This window comes from Bufo gargarizans, chromosome 10 (assembly GCF_014858855.1).
Source record: "Bufo gargarizans isolate SCDJY-AF-19 chromosome 10, ASM1485885v1, whole genome shotgun sequence".
NCBI classification, from domain to species: domain Eukaryota; kingdom Metazoa; phylum Chordata; class Amphibia; order Anura; family Bufonidae; genus Bufo; species Bufo gargarizans.
This window is the reverse complement of record NC_058089.1, coordinates 7,181,782-7,199,242: the sequence shown is the minus strand read 5'-3', so window position 1 is coordinate 7,199,242 and position 17,461 is coordinate 7,181,782. Positions and strand designations below refer to the sequence as shown.

Below are 17,461 nucleotides of genomic sequence, written 5' to 3'. Positions count from 1 at the left end.
AAGGAAAGGGCAGAAGTTTTGTCAGTTTGGCCTTAAGCCACACATTTCTAGGATAGCCGGGTGCCACCCATTAGAACTGGCAAGTAACCCAGCTTTCCTAGAGCCCTGAATGGCTAAACTGTCTCTGCAGAGATAGAGATGTATCTCCATAAGACCAGGCAGATCTGTCTATGAGGAGCATGCAAAAACGGAGCGACAACTCCTGTATGAGCTGTACTGGCAGCCATATTGGTTGTCACCCAGCTTTCCAGCAACAGATATACCTTAGAAAGAGCTAGACAGATTTGTTTAGCAACCTGAATCTGCAGAATGTCAATTTATGCTGCGGACATTCACATCGGATTTCACTCTTAGGGCCAGGGGTGGCCATAGACCCTACAGGGGCCCTCTTGGTGCATAATGATCTGATACTCAACGGCCGCCGCTGCCCTCCTGAGCTCCGCTGTATTACTGTCCTGATGACGGTGATACCGCTAAATACTGTGGTGAGGGTGGCAGTATTTTGTGCTGTCCTGTGGTATTTGCTTCCGCTGGAACGGTATTCTTCACTGCAGGCCCCGTCTACTTCTTTTTCCAGGGCCACTTTAAGTTCCCAATCTGCCCCGGCTTAGGGCTCATGCACATGCCTGAATTTTGCAATCCACATTTTTTGCACACTGCATACGGATGCACTTGTTTCTATTGATACAGCCCCCCCCCCCCCACCAAAAAAAATAATAATCTGTGTGCTGTCCATAACCATATGTCCATTCCACAACCTATAGAACGTGTCTTATTCTGGTCCAATGAGAATATTATTCCTAGTGATGGGAATGAGAAAAATGCGGAAAGTATCCATAATTTACGGATCCGTGGTTTGAGGACCGCAGTATGGACACGGCGCCCTCTGAAGGACGGGGCCCCCTCTGTCCTCCTGCGGCTTTAGACCATGAAGCAGTCCCCTAAGCATTAAATAAAGTATTTAAAAATAAGTTATAGAAATGTTTTAAAAAATAGAAACAAACCCCTAAATATTAAGAATTCCAAAAAAGCATTTCCCCTTTATCATATGTTACTGCTTCCAAAAATGTCCATACAGTGATTTTTTTTGTTTATTTTTTTTGGGACACTTCGCCTCCTCCCAAATATTGAATAAAATATGATCAAAAACTTGCCTGTTTCCCAGAATAATTTCTTTAAAACAATCGCTCACTGGAAAAATACAAAAAGTTATGGGTGTCAGAATACAGCGACACAAGGCAAAATTTATTTTAGTTTTTTAAAGGTTTTTCATTTTTTTAAAGTAGGAAAACATAACAAAATCGATAAACATTTAGTTTCGTTGTAATTGTAGTGACCCCCAAAATAAAATGATCCTGTCATTTTTACTGCAGACTGAATGCTGTTAAAACGAAACCCCCAAAAAAACACTGTCAGAATTGCATTATTTTTTTTTTATTCCACCGCACAAATAATTTTTCTACAGTTTTGCAATACATCATATGACGCCATAAAAAATAAATAAATACAACTCCTTCTGCAATAAACAAGTCCAGACAGAGAAAAAAGAGAAAAAAAAAGTTACGGCCCGAGGATGAAAAAAATTAAAAACCCAGCAAGGTCACCGCCAGAATTGGCTTGGCCTTTAAGAGGTTAAAGAACAGGTGCATTTTGCATGAAGTTTGCTTGGCGCGGAGAGGGTTAATCATTTGCTCCTCTCCAACAATGCAGCCTAAAGGAGGCTCCTGGCACCGGCAGGAGAGCTGAGCTGGTTCCCTGCAGGTTCCTCCGCTCGGACCACCTCAGAGCCCTTGTTTGTGAAGCCCTTGAGATTGTTTAGAGAACGGCTTTGGGTCGACATTCCAGATGAAAGCGGAGGTCTCCATAGTAACACGGCAAGAAAAATAAAAGTGTGAGGAGAGTTTGGCAGAGCCGGCGAATAACACTTGCCCTTTCTCGCGGATTCCCGCAGACAGGAGACGTTTATGTATTGCGGCACATGGGTACGTGTTGGGTAAGTACGCGGCTTTTCTTGTATAATCGGAGAACTGCGGTGCGGGTCAGTCCACAGCAATGTCACAAGATGGCGGGAATTAGCCCTCAGGCTATATAGGGTAATAACGTAGCGGGGTGGTAATGGCGCTATTGATGTGGACAGAACCCTGGTGAAAACTGTCCCAATAATGGAGGACCACTTGGGGTCCTTCAAGTGGTGGTAGAATAGTCTGCGATTGGAGACCCAAGCATTGTAGATTGAAAGTCGGCTCAACCGCTTTCTTGGTAAATATTAACCCTTTCTTAACAGGAGAATATTAGGTAATGGAATGTATGCCATGTCGGGTGCCACAGCACATACCCCCCATCATGTGGAAGCTGAGATGTGAGGAGCACTGTTCCTGTTTCTGAGGCTCTCTCTGCTTTCCCCAGTGTTGGAGATAGCAGCAGAGAGGGGGAGGAGGTTGTATATGGCAGATCAGAGTGTGGAGAGGGGGAAAGCAACCAAGAAGGGCAGCTCATATAGGCTGCAGGTAGGGAGGAAAGCACACACAAGGCAGAGGGAAGACAGCACTGTCCTGGACACACAGATCCAGCATGTGTTACTGGGAAAAACATCCACATAAGATTGAAACTAGGAGTAGGTTGTAAGCTGAATATCAGGGGTCTGAAAATAAATGGATGAAAGATTACAGCTGAAACTTAATGCAACCTTTTATTTTACTCAAGCTCTCTACTAACATAGGTAAAAATCCTTTTATTTCCATATCAAAGGTGTCCATAGTATTCAATGTAGACGAAGTATGACGTCAGCTCCCTCTAGTGGTGGCTGCAGGCAGCCAGGATTAATATCTTTATGTGAATGCAGGGGATTTGGGACTCTGTATAAGAAAAATGGAGCTCGGAGTGCAATAAAGATACATTAAGAAATGATGATAATAAGGATATTTCTGGCATCATTTAGTAGACATTTTTCCAGCTCGTGATGACAGTCACAGGATGCAGTGTTATAGAGCAGAGCGCTGTCACTTAGACAGTCGATCAGCCGTACTGTGATGACATGGGGGGCACTGTGACAGGCGAGGAGCACTGGAGTCTATGACACATTTATAGACCACTCTGCCGACAGCTGTCACGTTATATAGCGGAGCAGCGTTTTAACATGTATGGATGTAAGTGGAGGGTCTCGCCTCTGGAGATGTGTGACATCTCGTAGTGATCATGGGGGACAGGGAAAATTCTGGCCTTTCTGTCACTCATCTCAATGACAGTACCATCAGCCAGGAATAGCTCCCCCTACTGTTTCCTGGCTGCACATTGTGGGCAGAAGTACAAGACTCCAATGTGTTTACCTGGCACAGGCCTTAACAATGGGGAACTGCATCCCATCCTCGGAGGAAATCCTGTGTATGTCAGCACAGCGGCCCGCACACGAAAGTGAGGTGCCCCAGAGGGTCGCAATTCTCCAATGTGAATCCTCCCCATCCCCCTCGTATCCCTTTAAAAGACATATTGCTGCAAATGAATGGAAGCATTCTTATTTTCTTTTCTAAGATAAAAATGGGTCCACGCTCCTGACCTAGTGCTGCTCACACAGCTGGGGATTTGTAACAATGCAGATCAGAACCTGAAGTCAGGAATAGATTGCAACATTGTAGCAGTTTGTAGCTACCAACAGTGAAACATCTGACATGTTGTGTGACCCCAAGTAACAGGATTTGCTAATTGGATGATGCGGCTGTGTGATCGCTGTATGGAAGATTTTGTTCAATATGCCATATGCACTGAAGTCGGCACACGTGCGGCCATGTACCTGTGGGGGGAGGAGACACAGCCACGAATCCGGGGAAAATTTAGAATTACTTCTTATTAGAGCATTTATTTAAAATAATTACTTTCTGGAAACCCCCTACCCCCTAAAGTGTATGAAAAGCAGCAGAATTGTAAGTGCAGCTCTGAAGTATAATATAGGATGTCACTCAGGGTTAGGCCTCTTCCACACGACCGTATGTATTTTGCAGTCCGCAAAAAACACGGATGACGTCCGTGTGCATTTGGTATTTTGCGGAACGGAACAGCCGGCCCCTAATAGAACAGTCCTATCTATTTCCGTAATGCCAACAATAATAGGACATGTTCTATTTTTTTTGCGGAACGGAAATACGGACATACGGAAACGGAATGCACATGGAGTATCTTCAATTTTTTTTGCAGGACCCATTGAAATGAATGGTTCCGTATACAGTCCGCAAAAAAAAAAACTGAACGGACACAGAAAGAAAATACGTTCGTGTGCATGAGGCCTTAGGCTACATGCACATGAATGTTGTTTGTATCCGTGTCCGTTCCGTTTTTTTTTGCGGATAGGATGCAGACCTATTCATTTCAATGGGTCCGCAAAAAATCCGGACAGCACACCGTGTGCTGTCCACATCAGTATGTCTATTCCGTAACCCTGCAAAAAAAAATATAGAACATGTCCTATCTGTTAGGGATTGTTTTAGGCATTGATACAATGGATCCGCAAAAAAACAACGGATGGCATGTGGATGTCATTCGTTTTTCTTTGCGGATCAGCAATTTGTGGACCGCAAAACACATACGGTCGTGTGCATATAGCCTTATAGATAAGTAATTTATTATATGTACACAGTGACTGCACCAGCAGAATAGTGAGTGCAGCTCTGGAGTATAATACAGGATGTAACTCAGGATCAGTACAGGATAAGTAATGTATGTACACAGTGACTGCACCAGCAGAATAGTGAGTGCAGCTCTGGAGTATAATACAGGATGTAACTCAGGATCAGTACAGGATAAGTAATGTATGTACACAGTGACTGCACCAGCAGAATAGTGAGTACAGCTCTGGAATATAATACAGGATGTAACTCAGGATCAGTACAGGATAAGTAATGTATGTACACAGTGACTGCACCAGCAGAATAGTGAGTGCAGCTCTTTAGTATAATACAGGATGTAACTCAGGATCAGTACAGGATAAGTAATGTATGTACACAGTGACTGAACCAGCAGAATAGTGAGTGCAGCTCTGGAGTATAATACAGGATGTAACTCAGGATCCGTACAGGATAAGTAATGTAATGTAGGTACACAGTGAGTGCAGCTCTGGAGTATAATACAGGATATAACTCAGGATCAGTACAGAAGTAATGTATGTACATAGTGACTTAATGGATTAAACTATAAGGCAGAGGTCAAAGGTGATCATTGGCTTCACAGGTACCCTAAGTTCACACCTGAGCGTTTTACAGCGCATTCAAACGCGCTGTAAAACGCTCAACACGTGAAAACCAATGCTTCCCTATGGCCCTGGTTCACACTTGAGCGTTTTACAGCGCGTTTGAACGCGCTGTAAAACGCCCGATGCATAAACAAGTTCTTGAGCTTTTTTTGGGGCGTTTGTCGCGCGTTTTGGCCATAGACTCATTGGACAACACTGCAGTCAATCACACAAACGCGCGTCAAACGCGCGTTTACTATTGCAAAAAACGCGCAGGGTAAGGGTGGCTGATTCAGGACAGACTGGTGAAGCCTCAGTGATGCACAGTAACTGGTGTGAGGAGTATAAAGAGCACTGTGTGACTGGGTGATGATATGAATGAGGCTGCTCACTCCTCCCCCTCCCCTCCTCTGGCTGATGCTGCTGCTGCTACAGCTGGAGAGACACGCAGACTGCACAGTGCAATACCCGGAGACAGACTGCAGTGTATTAGATGAGACAGACCCAGTGTAAGTGAGAGCTTCACTCCAAGCCCTCTGACAGTATCTGGCATATAGTGGGTGACTGGCAGCATGTGACTGCAGCCACTACCACCCTGAGCAGAAGACCCTGCACACAATCCCTGGATCATAACAGCCAGGAACCTGCCCTGAAGCCTGGACTAAAACTTTCACCACCCTGCTGGACAGACTCCTCCACTGGGCTGAAGCACTACTACTCCCCCTCTCTCAGAAAGTGGGATTCATAGCTGCAGAGTTTGCTCCATTCAAGGTACCAGGGGTGAGTCTTCTATTCTGCCTCATCTGTTACTTTATAGAGATACAATGGTTAAGTTTATTGATGTAGCAGAGCTGTGTATGTCAAGTGGCACAGCTGAGGACTGCAAGTAAACCTACATATAGAGAGTTGCTGCACCCTAAAGTATTAAATAACAATTTTAGCTCTGCTGCATCTCTAGTTACTTAAAGGGAATCTGTTGAATAAGCATCTTTGTTAACTGTGTCTTTTAAGAGTTTCTGCAGCAGCTTGGGCACTTTAGATTGCTGGTGACCCCCCCCCCCCCCTCTCTGTCAATCACAGCATAGTGTGTCAGGGCTGTCATGTGCAAAGTCATACTCCCACATGAAGAGAACAGTGGACTGAAGAGCTTACAATTAACCCTTTCTATATGTTTCCAGGTTGTTTATATTTGTTTTGCCTAATGTAGCTTCTGTTTTGTAAATATCAGGAAAAATAATAAAATTTTACAGGTCAGTGCCTTTAATTTAACCCATTCACCACTCAAACTCTAAGCAGTGTTTTAGTAGAAATCTCAAGGACTGTGGTGTAGTTCCTGTGGATTCCTCCCTTTTGTCATGCAGTGTGTACAGCTGTAGGTGGCCTGGCCCTCAGACTGTCCTGGTAACAGACCTCTTTAAAAGCCCCTTGTATGGTAAAGTTATACATTACAGGCATGTGTCAGCAACAGGGAGGGAGGGGGCGCAGCAGGAGCCATCACAGAGATAGCCCCCAGGGTACTGTTATCATGATCATGATGTCAAAGATTTGCATATATATATATATATATATATATATATATATATAGTAGCAGAGCTGATTTTTGTCTATTTGGGTAAGATATTGTAATAGAAGTAACCCTAACTTGCAGCCCTATGTAAAAGCTAACACACGCCACATTGAGATATCACATAAACCTATGTGTTGTGTTGTTTTATATTGGACTACAGGTTAGGATTCCCACTACTATATCTTAACTTTCCTAATGTATAGGATTGTAGGTTAGGGTTAATACTGCAATATAATCTGACTAATACTACTGCTATATACTCAGCTCCACATCCTGCCACATATCGCAGGTAATATGGATTATGTTACATAGGACTGCAGGTTTGCAGTTCCTACATTATGGTTAGTACAGCTATATACTTTATACTCTGGATTCAGCTCCAAATGAATATATGAGAAAGTGATCTCTGCTACAAATGTAGGCGATATTGCAGTGTGTAATGGACTACTTTACATAGGACTGCAGGTTAGCATTACTACTACTATATACTCAGGTTTTAGTATATAGTACTGCTATATATTTTATAGTCTGGGGATACAGTCACAAATAAGTGCATAAGTTCTGCTGCATCTGTAGGTATCATCTTGGCATGTGACTTTACATAGGACTGCAGGTTTGGGTTACTGTCACTATAGATGACTTTATGATGCAGAATTGCAGACCTTTAAAAAATAAAATAAAAATAGACAAATTCATCTTTGCTATAACTTCAGGTGATATCTTCTTGTGTTTTGAGTTATTTTACATAGGACTGCAGGCTGCAGTTCCTACATTATGGTGAGTACAGCTAAATACTTTATACTCTGGATTCAGCTCCAAATGAATAAATGAGAAAGTGATCTCTGCTACAAATCTAGGCGATATTGCAGTGTGTAATGGACTACTTTACATAGGACTGCAGGTTAGCATTACTACTACTATATCCTCTGGTTTTAGTATATAGTACTGCTATATATTTTATAGTCTGGAGATACAGTCACAAATAAGTGCATAAGTTCTGCTGCATCTGTAGGTATCATCTTGGCATGTGACTTTACATAGGACTGCAGGTTTACGGTAAGTACTACTGTGTTGGAACTTAGGAAGGCACAACCCCAAATAAATGACAGGCCATGGCACTGCAAAGACTGCATTGTGCCCTCTATTCTAGGAGATATTCCTTTTTGGAGCTGCGGTGTTGCCCATACCCTACCTCCCAGTAACATGTATAACTAATAAACAGCTGGACACAATGTATAATAACTTGACTCGGGGACTAATGTTGGGGGAAATGACTACAATGTAATCGTATCCAGTGGCGCTCACCAACCTCTGCTGACCATCTATAGGTCTGATTATATATTTATATACATTTATTCATTGCTGTGCTGGTCGGGAAATATCCAGCATGGCTTGTGCGACAAAAAGGGACATCAAGAAGTCACAGTTTCCCTAAGAAATCAAAGTTGAAAAAGTTCTGAATATGTAAAAAGTGCAATGTAAGGAATTCCTGTTTCTTACATGCATTGAATTCCTCTGTTTGTAAAGATCTCTGTTTGCAGTGAGTGAATAGATCTTAAGTTGCATTTACTCGAGTCATTAAGCATCCAGATTATTGGGAATGACCGTGGGAACGGTCGTTCCCCGATAATCTGCCCGTATAAATGTGGCACCGATAAGCGAGCGACATGCTCGTTCTTCGGGTGATCCTGACGCTCATGCAGGGCACCACCGATTCTAGTTTCTGGGCAGTAGATCGTGCAATCTAAACGGGGATCTACTGCCCAGAAACCATGATTCTGTATGGGTTGTTGCGATCCCTCGTCCTCATACAGCGAAGGAGATCACTGCATGTAAATGTGTCTCCTCCACTGAACGAGCAGCCGACTGCCGGGAAGAAACGCTGCAGAATCGTCCCATGCAAATCTACCTTTAAACTCCGGCCATCACAGCATGCTGAGAGTTGTAGTTTTGCAGCAGCCAAGACTGGAGGCCATTCTATTGTAGACTGGTCGACAGTGTCTTTTTCCCATCTGAGTATATCACATTATGACTGGTGGTGGTCTGACCCCTGAGACCCCCGCTAATCCTAAAGATATGGTTGACAGCAGATTTATTATTTTCACTGTGCGCTTACAATGCATTCATGAAGGCTTTAGACCCTTTTACTTTTTTTCACAATATGTTATGTTGCTCTGTGTTTCCCCCATCCTTCTGCAGTCAATACCCCATAATGTGAAAGTGAGAAATCTTTACTGATTTATTAAAAAGGAAAAAATAAAATGTTGCCTTGACATAAGTATTCAACCCCTTAAGGACTCATTCAGATAAACGTAATGGATTCATGCCCATATTGCGGAACGCACACTCTGAATCGCTTCCGTGGGCTTTCGGACCGCAAAAGATAGGACCTGTCTCATCTTTTGCCGTATCTTGTGGATCACGGACCCATTCAAGTCAATGGGTCCACATCCGTAGCACAGAATGCACACGGCCTGTGCCCATGTATTGCGGTCCGCAGCACAGGCGTGAGCCCTTACTCAGAACTAAGTTGAAGCCCCTTTGGCAGTGATTCCAGCCTCCAGTCTTCTTGGATCAGGCCACAAGGTTTTCCACTCTTCTCTGCCGATCCTCTCGAGCTCTGTCAGGTTAGATGGGGGTCGTTGGTGGACAATCATCTTCAGGTCTCTCCAGAGATGTCCCATTGGGTTCAGGGTTCTGGCAGGGCCACTCAAGGACATTCACAGAGTTGTCCCTAAGCCGCTCCTGTGTTGTCTTGGCTGTGTGCTTAGGGACATTGTCTTGTTGGAAGGTGACCCATCAGCCCTTTTAGGCTAGGGCTACACGCCGACATGTGTTGTGTTCTTGGTCACCTCTCTTACCAAGGCTCTTCCCTGCCGATTACTTAGTTTGCTCTAGGAAGAGTCCTGGTTGTTCCAAACTTCTTCCATGTAAGAATTATGGAGACCACTGTGATCTTGGGAACTTTCAGCGCACCAGAAATGTTTTCTCCCCTTCTCCAGATCTGAGCCTCCACACAATCCTATCTCTGGGCTCTACAGGCAGTTCGTTCCTCCTCATTGCTTGGTTTTTGCTCTGATCTGTATTGTCAGCTGTGAGATCTTACATAGACAGGGCTGTGTCTTTCCAAATCATGTCCAATCCACTGAATTTACCACAGGTGACTCCAATCAAGGTGTAGAACATCTTAGAGATGATCCAGAGAAATGAGAGGCCCCCGAGCTAAATGTCAAGGGTCATAGCAAAGGGTCTGAATACTTATATCCATGCAAATATTTTCCTTTTTAAAATATATTTGCAAAAATACATAAATAAATAATATACATACTGTATATATTTTTCATAACAAACAGGGACAGGGTCTGAAGACCTTGCCTTAAATGTCTGCCATTGTGTATGCTTCCATTATTCCTTTCCTTCTCCACCCTTGTTCCTAAAAAACACAATAGTCCTGGCATCGCAGGCCCCCTTGATGTTGTGGTAGGCTGACCTAGGGGTCTCTGGTGTGTACAGTGATCGGGAAAGCGTAAAGCCAGATGCATTCCTCCATGACGTGTGCAGGGGTGTATATATGTGGCCCCCGGGACTAGTGGATGGACAGTGGCGGGCGCCGCATTCCTAGGCTACATTCACACGTCAGTATTTTTCTATAATCCGAATTTCGGTCCGTTTTTTGCGGATCCGTTGTTCCTGAAAATGTTTCCGTATGTCATCCGTTTTTTGCAAATCCGCAAAAAACGGAAACATGTATACATTTCAATAATCAAATAAAGTTGTTTGGATTTCTTTGAAAAAAAAATGAAAAAAATAAAAAATAAAATTTAAATTTGCTATGTGTTTCCAGGAACGGATTCCGCAAAAAACGGAAGACATACGGAATGACATCCGAATGTCTTCAGTTTTTTGCGGATCCATTGACTTTGTATTGTACCAGGATCCGAATTTTGCGGAAAAGAATAGGACATGTTTTATATTTAATCGGACATGCGGAACGGAACAACGGAAACGGACAGCACACATTGTGCTGTCCGATTTTTTTTCCAGGACCCATTGAAAATGAATGGGTCCAGATCTGGTCCTGATCTGTTCCGCAAAAAACGGAACAGATCAGGAAAGAAAAAACGGACGTGTGAATGGACCCTAATAGTGACATCTCAGAAGTTTTGATCAGTGGTGGTCCGGGTGCTGAGACGCTCATTCCTTGATGCAGAAGAGCTCGTCGCTGCGCCTCCTTCAGCTTTGATCAGCTCTCCTAGTCCTGAGAGAGCCGAGCGTGCAGTGTATGGATCCATAGAAAGTATGAGCCCGTACACGGCATGCCCAGATCTCTAAGGTTACGTTCACATCACTGTTTAGGCATTCTGGGAGTCTGACACCGACGGATTCCCATTGACTATAATGGGATCTTGTGGATTTCTGGCATAAATAATGCTGCATGCACTGATTGTTTGCAAGCATTGATGCCAGAAACCATTGGATCCCATTATAGCCAATGAGCAGTGCGCGGCGGTGTGCAGTGGTGTCCAGCTATGCTGGATACGGTAATTCCAATAGTCTGTTCCTCTGCCTGAACAGACTTCCAGAATGCCTAAACCGAGATGTGAATGTATCCCTAGGGGCAGATCAATGCCAAAGGGGCTCAGCTGAGTTCTTCTGTCCCTTTATTTGGGTAATTGTGGGGATGTCAAGACCTGGATCCATCAGACATGTCAGAAGTTTTGCAAAATTGCATAAGAATATGTAACATAAAAATACATAATAACCCAAACATAGAACACATAAGTATACATAGTATTCTAAATCCCACAAGGCAGATGGGGGCCTGTTACAGATTTTGCATTGGATTGCAATGAGTTGCAATCATTCTTGTTGATTTCGGTAGACCTCATGTGATCTGGATTGCCCTTCAAGCAGTGGGGGGGGGGGGGGCACCTTTTGTTTTTGGGGTTATCCCATATGGACATCTCCCAAAATGTATTCTTCATGACGCTATCTGTTTAGACAGTGGTGTAACCAGAATCCCATGGGCCCCAGGGCAATCTTTGGACCTCCTTGCATTTGTCTTGCCCCTAGCATACCTTTACTACAGCACCCCCAAGTGCCCACAGAGGTGGCATACGCTTACCAGCCGGCCCAGCCAGCATACTTTATACCAAGCAGCCCCTTCACTCACATGCACATGGCTGTGCTGTGTCTGCGCCTGCAAGTAAGGTGTAGGTGCTGCTGGTTGGGATTGATCTACCTGTGCCATGTGGTGGCCCGTGAACTGAGCAGCGGATTTACTTGCGTGGACTCCTGCGCAGTGCTTTGCCATTGGCTTGATCCCTCCCGGCCTGATAGCGGCTACACTGACCTTCAACCAGGGGCGTAGCTATAGGGGGTGCAAAGGTAGCAGTCGCTACCGGGCCCAGGAGCCTGAGGGGCCCCAAAGACTGGTATTATAGAAAGTGCATGCCGGTCAAGTTGCACCTCTGGCTGGAAGAAAGGGGTTAGGTCAAGAATTTGGCATCGAGGTGGGGGGGGGGGGGGTGTCTGTCGTTAGGCAGCATGAAGGCTGAAGGAAAGGGGTCCCAAGCTGAACTCTTGCACCCGGGCCCATGAGCCCTTAGCTACGCCCCTGCCTTCAACCATGTCTCCATCTTTAGGGTATATTCGCTGTAATTGCTGTGACTCTCCCAATCACTTGATTGGAACTTGCAGATATCAACGCGCCTGCCTCCGAAAACACCCGCATTCAGAACAGCAAATTTCTGCAACCAATCTGCAGGGTGTGAATTCACCCCTTACACGGACGTGTCTTCTACTGTCTGAAGCGCTGCTACGTCTTCACCTCCCTTACCCCTGGGATGCAGGATTGATTCCCAGCCGGTGCTCTGCTTCGCTCATGTTCCCAGGCTCCTCCGGCCGCTCTCATTTATTTTCCAATACAAAGTAACAGACAGAGATTGTCTCATCTCAGCGTGTCTTATACAGTGAGGCCGAGGTGTCGGACAGCGGGGCGTCTAATGCAGCGTGAAACTACATGGAATAAGAGAGATTTTTTTTTTTCCTTCTTCTTCTTCTCGCTCCATTACCCTGAATGCAATATGGGGGAAATGCAGGTTAAAATATAACTTGGCTGGATTTCACAGAACGCTGCTCCTGTGGAGGGGGACAGAAGACGCGCGGCTCAGCCTGGGCATCTATCAGTACTCTGCCCTGGGAATGTTAATGAACCCCATGTCTAACCTTGTGCCTCCTTCCCAGCAAATACCACAGCCCAGGCCCGTATCCCAGTAACGCCCCCCAGAGAGGGGGAAATGTACCAGTAATCCAAAACTACAAGCTGCTTGATATGGAGATCAATGACCATTGGCACTGGTGGAGAATTCTAAAGTGAAATTCCACGTACGTTGGATATGGACTTCGGTGACAAAGCAGATGTTCCTATACTACAGTGTTTCCCAACCAGTGTGCCTCCAGCTGTTGCAAAACTACAACTCCCAGTATGCCTTGACAGCCTTTGGCTGTGCGGGCATGCTGGGAGTTGTAGTTTTGCAACAGCAGGAGGCACACTGGTTGGGAAACACTGCTATACTACATGGTGAGGATATAAAAAATAATAATTATATAAAATGTATTTATTTATTTTAAAGTGACTCCATACTTTATTTATTGTTTACATTGTGACTATGTCTCAGGATAGAGCATGGTTCTCTTTCTGGTGGGAGGAGCTTCTTTCTCTGCTCCTCATCTCCCCCTGCTGGTAATTTCAGGTAGAGTTACCTACTATAAAAGTCCCATTACCATTCTGGAAAAAAATCTGCCTTGAATTGAAAGGTTGTCACATATGAAATTGCTTGTATTCTTGTCCATAGGGCCAGTAGTTAAGATTAAATATAAGCTTAGAGAGTTGTCCCACTGTTAAATATCGTTGCACAGATCATAAACCGTGACGCATATTTGCCATTTGCACGACACAGTGAGGAGTGGCATTCACTTACATAGTATGGTGCCACCTGGTGGTCAAAGTGTATAGCAATGTAAACGTCCACCTGGTGGACAGGCATGCTCAGTCACTCTCCCCACAGCTAGGTTTTGGCATAGTGACCCTCTGTTCACTGCAGGGCAATATAAATATTTGGCAGGAAGGAGCAGAGCCTGTGCAGTGCCTGTGCAGTAGTATGGCAGTATAGCTAAGAAGATTTATTCTGCAGGGCAAATTAAGAGAGACCAAGCATCCTCAAACTGCGGCCCTCCAGCTGTTGTAAAACTACAACTCCCACAATGCCCTGCTGTAGGCTGATACCTGTAGGCTGTTCGGGCATGCTGGGAGTTGTAGTTTTGCAACAGTTGGAGGGCCGCAGTTTGAGGATGCCTGAGAGAGACTATAGTGCCAGAGGGGGAAGGAGACCTATTCCATCCAGAGCCTGACCCCAGCAGCATAGATGAGCAAACCTTAAAGGGAACCTGTCACCTGCAAAACGCAGATTAAACCGACCACAGTACCTTACAGGACCCCCCAGTGTGTTGCTAATCATGTTTTTCTTTCCTCTTTGTGTTTCTTCATAATGTCGGTTGGCGCTGTCTCCGAGTTAGGCTTGAAGTCAAGGGGGCAGCACCACCTTGCTTAAAGTAAAGCTTAGCCCGCCCCTTACCCCTCCTCTCTACAATTAGATGGACATGCTGCCGTGATGCCGGGATCACGCTCTTCTAGTGCATGCGCTGGACAGTTCAATTGTGCGCCCAGCCGCCATGCTGTAACAGGCAGCGTACCGCACATGCGCTAGAAGAGCACGATCCCGGGATCACGGCAGCATGTCCATCTAATTGTAGAGAGGAGGGGTAAGGGGCGGGCTAAGCTTTACCGCTGCCCTCTTGACTTCAAGCCTGACTCGGAGACAGCGCCAACCGACATTAAAACAGTATGAAGAAACACAAAGAGGAACGAAAAACCTGATTAGCAGCACACTGGGGGGTCCTGTAAGGAGCGGTGGTCGGTTTAATCTGCGCTTTGAAGGTGACAGGTTCCCTTTAATAACCAGCAGCGGCGGATACCGAGCAGAGAGAATGTGAAATGTTGTCCTGATTCAGAGGCATGATGGGGGTGATATGAGAATGCAGGGAAAAAAGAAACATTTTAGCAAAATGTAATATTTCCTTGGGATCTACCTGGGAGTGATTGGTGCATCAGTGCTGGAAGAGCCCTTTAATATTTCTACCCCCCCCCCCCCTGCCCCCAAGGTTTTTTAGAAAGAGATGGAGAGTGTCTAGGACAATAAGATGTCTTGTTCGTGTGTTTTCCAGCTGGTCATGGCTGTCGCTTCTTGCATGTTTACCGTACCTGCTGCCACCCTATTCCACTATATGGGACTGCTGGGGGAGTCCAAGGGCTCGTATGTATTCTGCAGTCTGCAAAAAACAGATCCGCAAGAAATACGGATGACATTCATCCGTGTGCATTCCGTATTTTGCGGAACGGAACAGCTGGCCCCTAATAGAACAGTCTTATCCTTGTCCTTAATGAAGACAATAATAGGACACGGAATGGAAGATACGGACATATGGTAACGCACACTCCGGAGTAACTTTTTTCTTTTTTTGCGGATCTATTGAAATGAATGGTTCTGCATATGGTCTGCAAAAAAAATAATAAAAAAACGGACACTGAAAGAAAATATGATCGTGTGCATGAGCCTGAGAGTTTGGCTATCTCCGCCAGTCCCATAGAATTAAATGCAGTGGCAATGCTCATGTGTGCCCCCCCCCCCCCACTCCATTTCAATCAGGGGAACATGGGCCCCCATTCTAATGATCGGCAGGGGCCCCAGATGTCAGACGCCCGACAATCCGACATTTATTCCCTATCCTCTGGACAACGGATAAGTCATTGCAATTGGATAACCCCTTTAACTTATACTTTTGCAGCCTATGTTTCTTTTAATTGTGTTGCTGCGTCCAACATAAAACATGAAGCAATTTGCAAATAGTCTTGATTAAAGATCTGCTGCCGTTTTGTGTATCCAGCTTCTATGCCGTCCAATGTGTCGCGGTATACAAACACGGTGGAGTCTGATCCTGCTGCTCCTCCTTATCAAAGTTGTTTCATTTTAGATACATTCGAACAGTAAAAACAAGGTTGCAAAAGTATACACACCCCAATGTATTGCTTCAGCCACACTGCAGAGAAGGTGCAGACTCCTAGACCAGGGCCCCTTATGATTAGCACATTATGGGGGCCTCATATTGGCACATCACGTATATCACGTATACTCTGTGACCAGACGTGTCTTTACCGACTTAACTAAGCAAATTATGATCATGAGAAGGACATAAATGATAGACTGCGGGGTGTACGAGGTCGTAATTATGGGACGAAACAAGAAATGTCATTATGTTGCCACGTGGCCATCTGCTCATACCCAGCTCCTTTATTTTTAGCCCAGACCTCCCCTGACCTGCGGAGGGCGAACCCGTGGGACCTCCTCAGAAGTGGCTGAGGCAATAGATAGTTTTACAGTTTTTACCAGCGGTGCCAATCGCTGTGTAAGCGTCACCCGTGGGATCATGAGATCTGCAGAAATACCTGGTGACAGGTGCGCAGGATGTAAACACACTCATTAGTTGTTACATTGTTGCGGTACGAACCTTTGATGTTAGAGTGTGTATTCAGGGTGTGGGGGAGAGGGCAGCCCGAGAGCATCTGTCAGCAGTTCTGTACCTATGACACTGGCTGAGCCTGTTACATGTGCACTCAGGCAGCTGAAGGCATCTATGTTGGTCCCGTGTTCATATGTGCCCGCATTGCTAAGAAAAATGATGTTTTCATATATGCAAATGAGCCTCTAGGAGCAACGGGGGCGTTATCATTGCACCTAGAGGCTCAGCTGTCTCTGCAACTGACTTTAGGAGGTCAGGGTCACATTTAGGCCTCATTATACATTTCCGTGTCCTGTTGCACGTCTGTAAAACTCCGTCCATGTGACACCCGTGAAGCATCCGTGTCCATGTTTTTTTTCCCCTCCGTGTGTCATCCATATTTCATGGTCGCTGCTCAGCAGAAAATTTTATTTCCAGAGCATCTCCTATCAGTGGTCAGTGAAAAACGGATGCAGCATGGATTCCATCCGTGTTGTGCCCATGATTTTCACGGACCCATAGACTTTGGCTCACAATGACTGATGGAAATAACCGGACCATGTAACTGATGTGTGAATAGAGCCTTACGCTGCCTGGACCTGTCAATCAAAGTGCAGAGGTCGCGGCAGTAGCAGAGAGATCCGAGCCTTTAAGTGTAATGGCAACGCCCCCGTTGCTCCTAGAAGCTAATTAGCATATATTTAAACGTCGTTTTTCTCAGCACTGCGGACATTTATGAACATGGGACCAACGCAGATGCCTTCAGCTGCCAAGCGCACATGTGACAGGTCAGTGTCATAGGTAGAACTGTATCATCGTCCTGAGGGCAGCCATACAGTAAAATCCAGGAGGACCTCTGCAGCCGCCGGCCGGGTACCAGAGTACCTGATGCTCCCAGTGTTAATTACCATTGAGAAAATCAGATCACTATGTACCCGGCCAGTGGCAGTAAGGCCTCTTTCACACTGGCATCGCGTGTGAGGGACGCATAGGATGCGGGTGCGTCGCAGGAAAATTGTGCAATTTTGTCTGCGAGTGGGGTGAGTATTGTATGCGAT

General features: G+C 45.3%; 1 protein-coding gene across 7 annotated transcripts in view; it reads left to right on the top strand.

Moving 5' to 3' along the window:
• Window positions 1-1,758: 1,758 nt before the first annotated feature.
• TSPAN18 (tetraspanin 18) overlaps window positions 1,759-17,461 on the top strand; it is a 135,316-nt gene continuing 119,613 nt past the window's right edge. For 5 of the 7 annotated variants that reach the window (XM_044271049.1, XM_044271048.1, XM_044271042.1 and 2 more), the window contains exon 1: window positions 5,662-5,998. The gene's annotated coding sequence lies outside the window, so the exon portion shown is untranslated. Of the gene's footprint in view, window positions 1,994-5,661; window positions 5,999-17,461 lie in introns of those variants that run through there. The other 2 variants (XM_044271047.1, XM_044271046.1) reach the window with 2 other exon arrangements.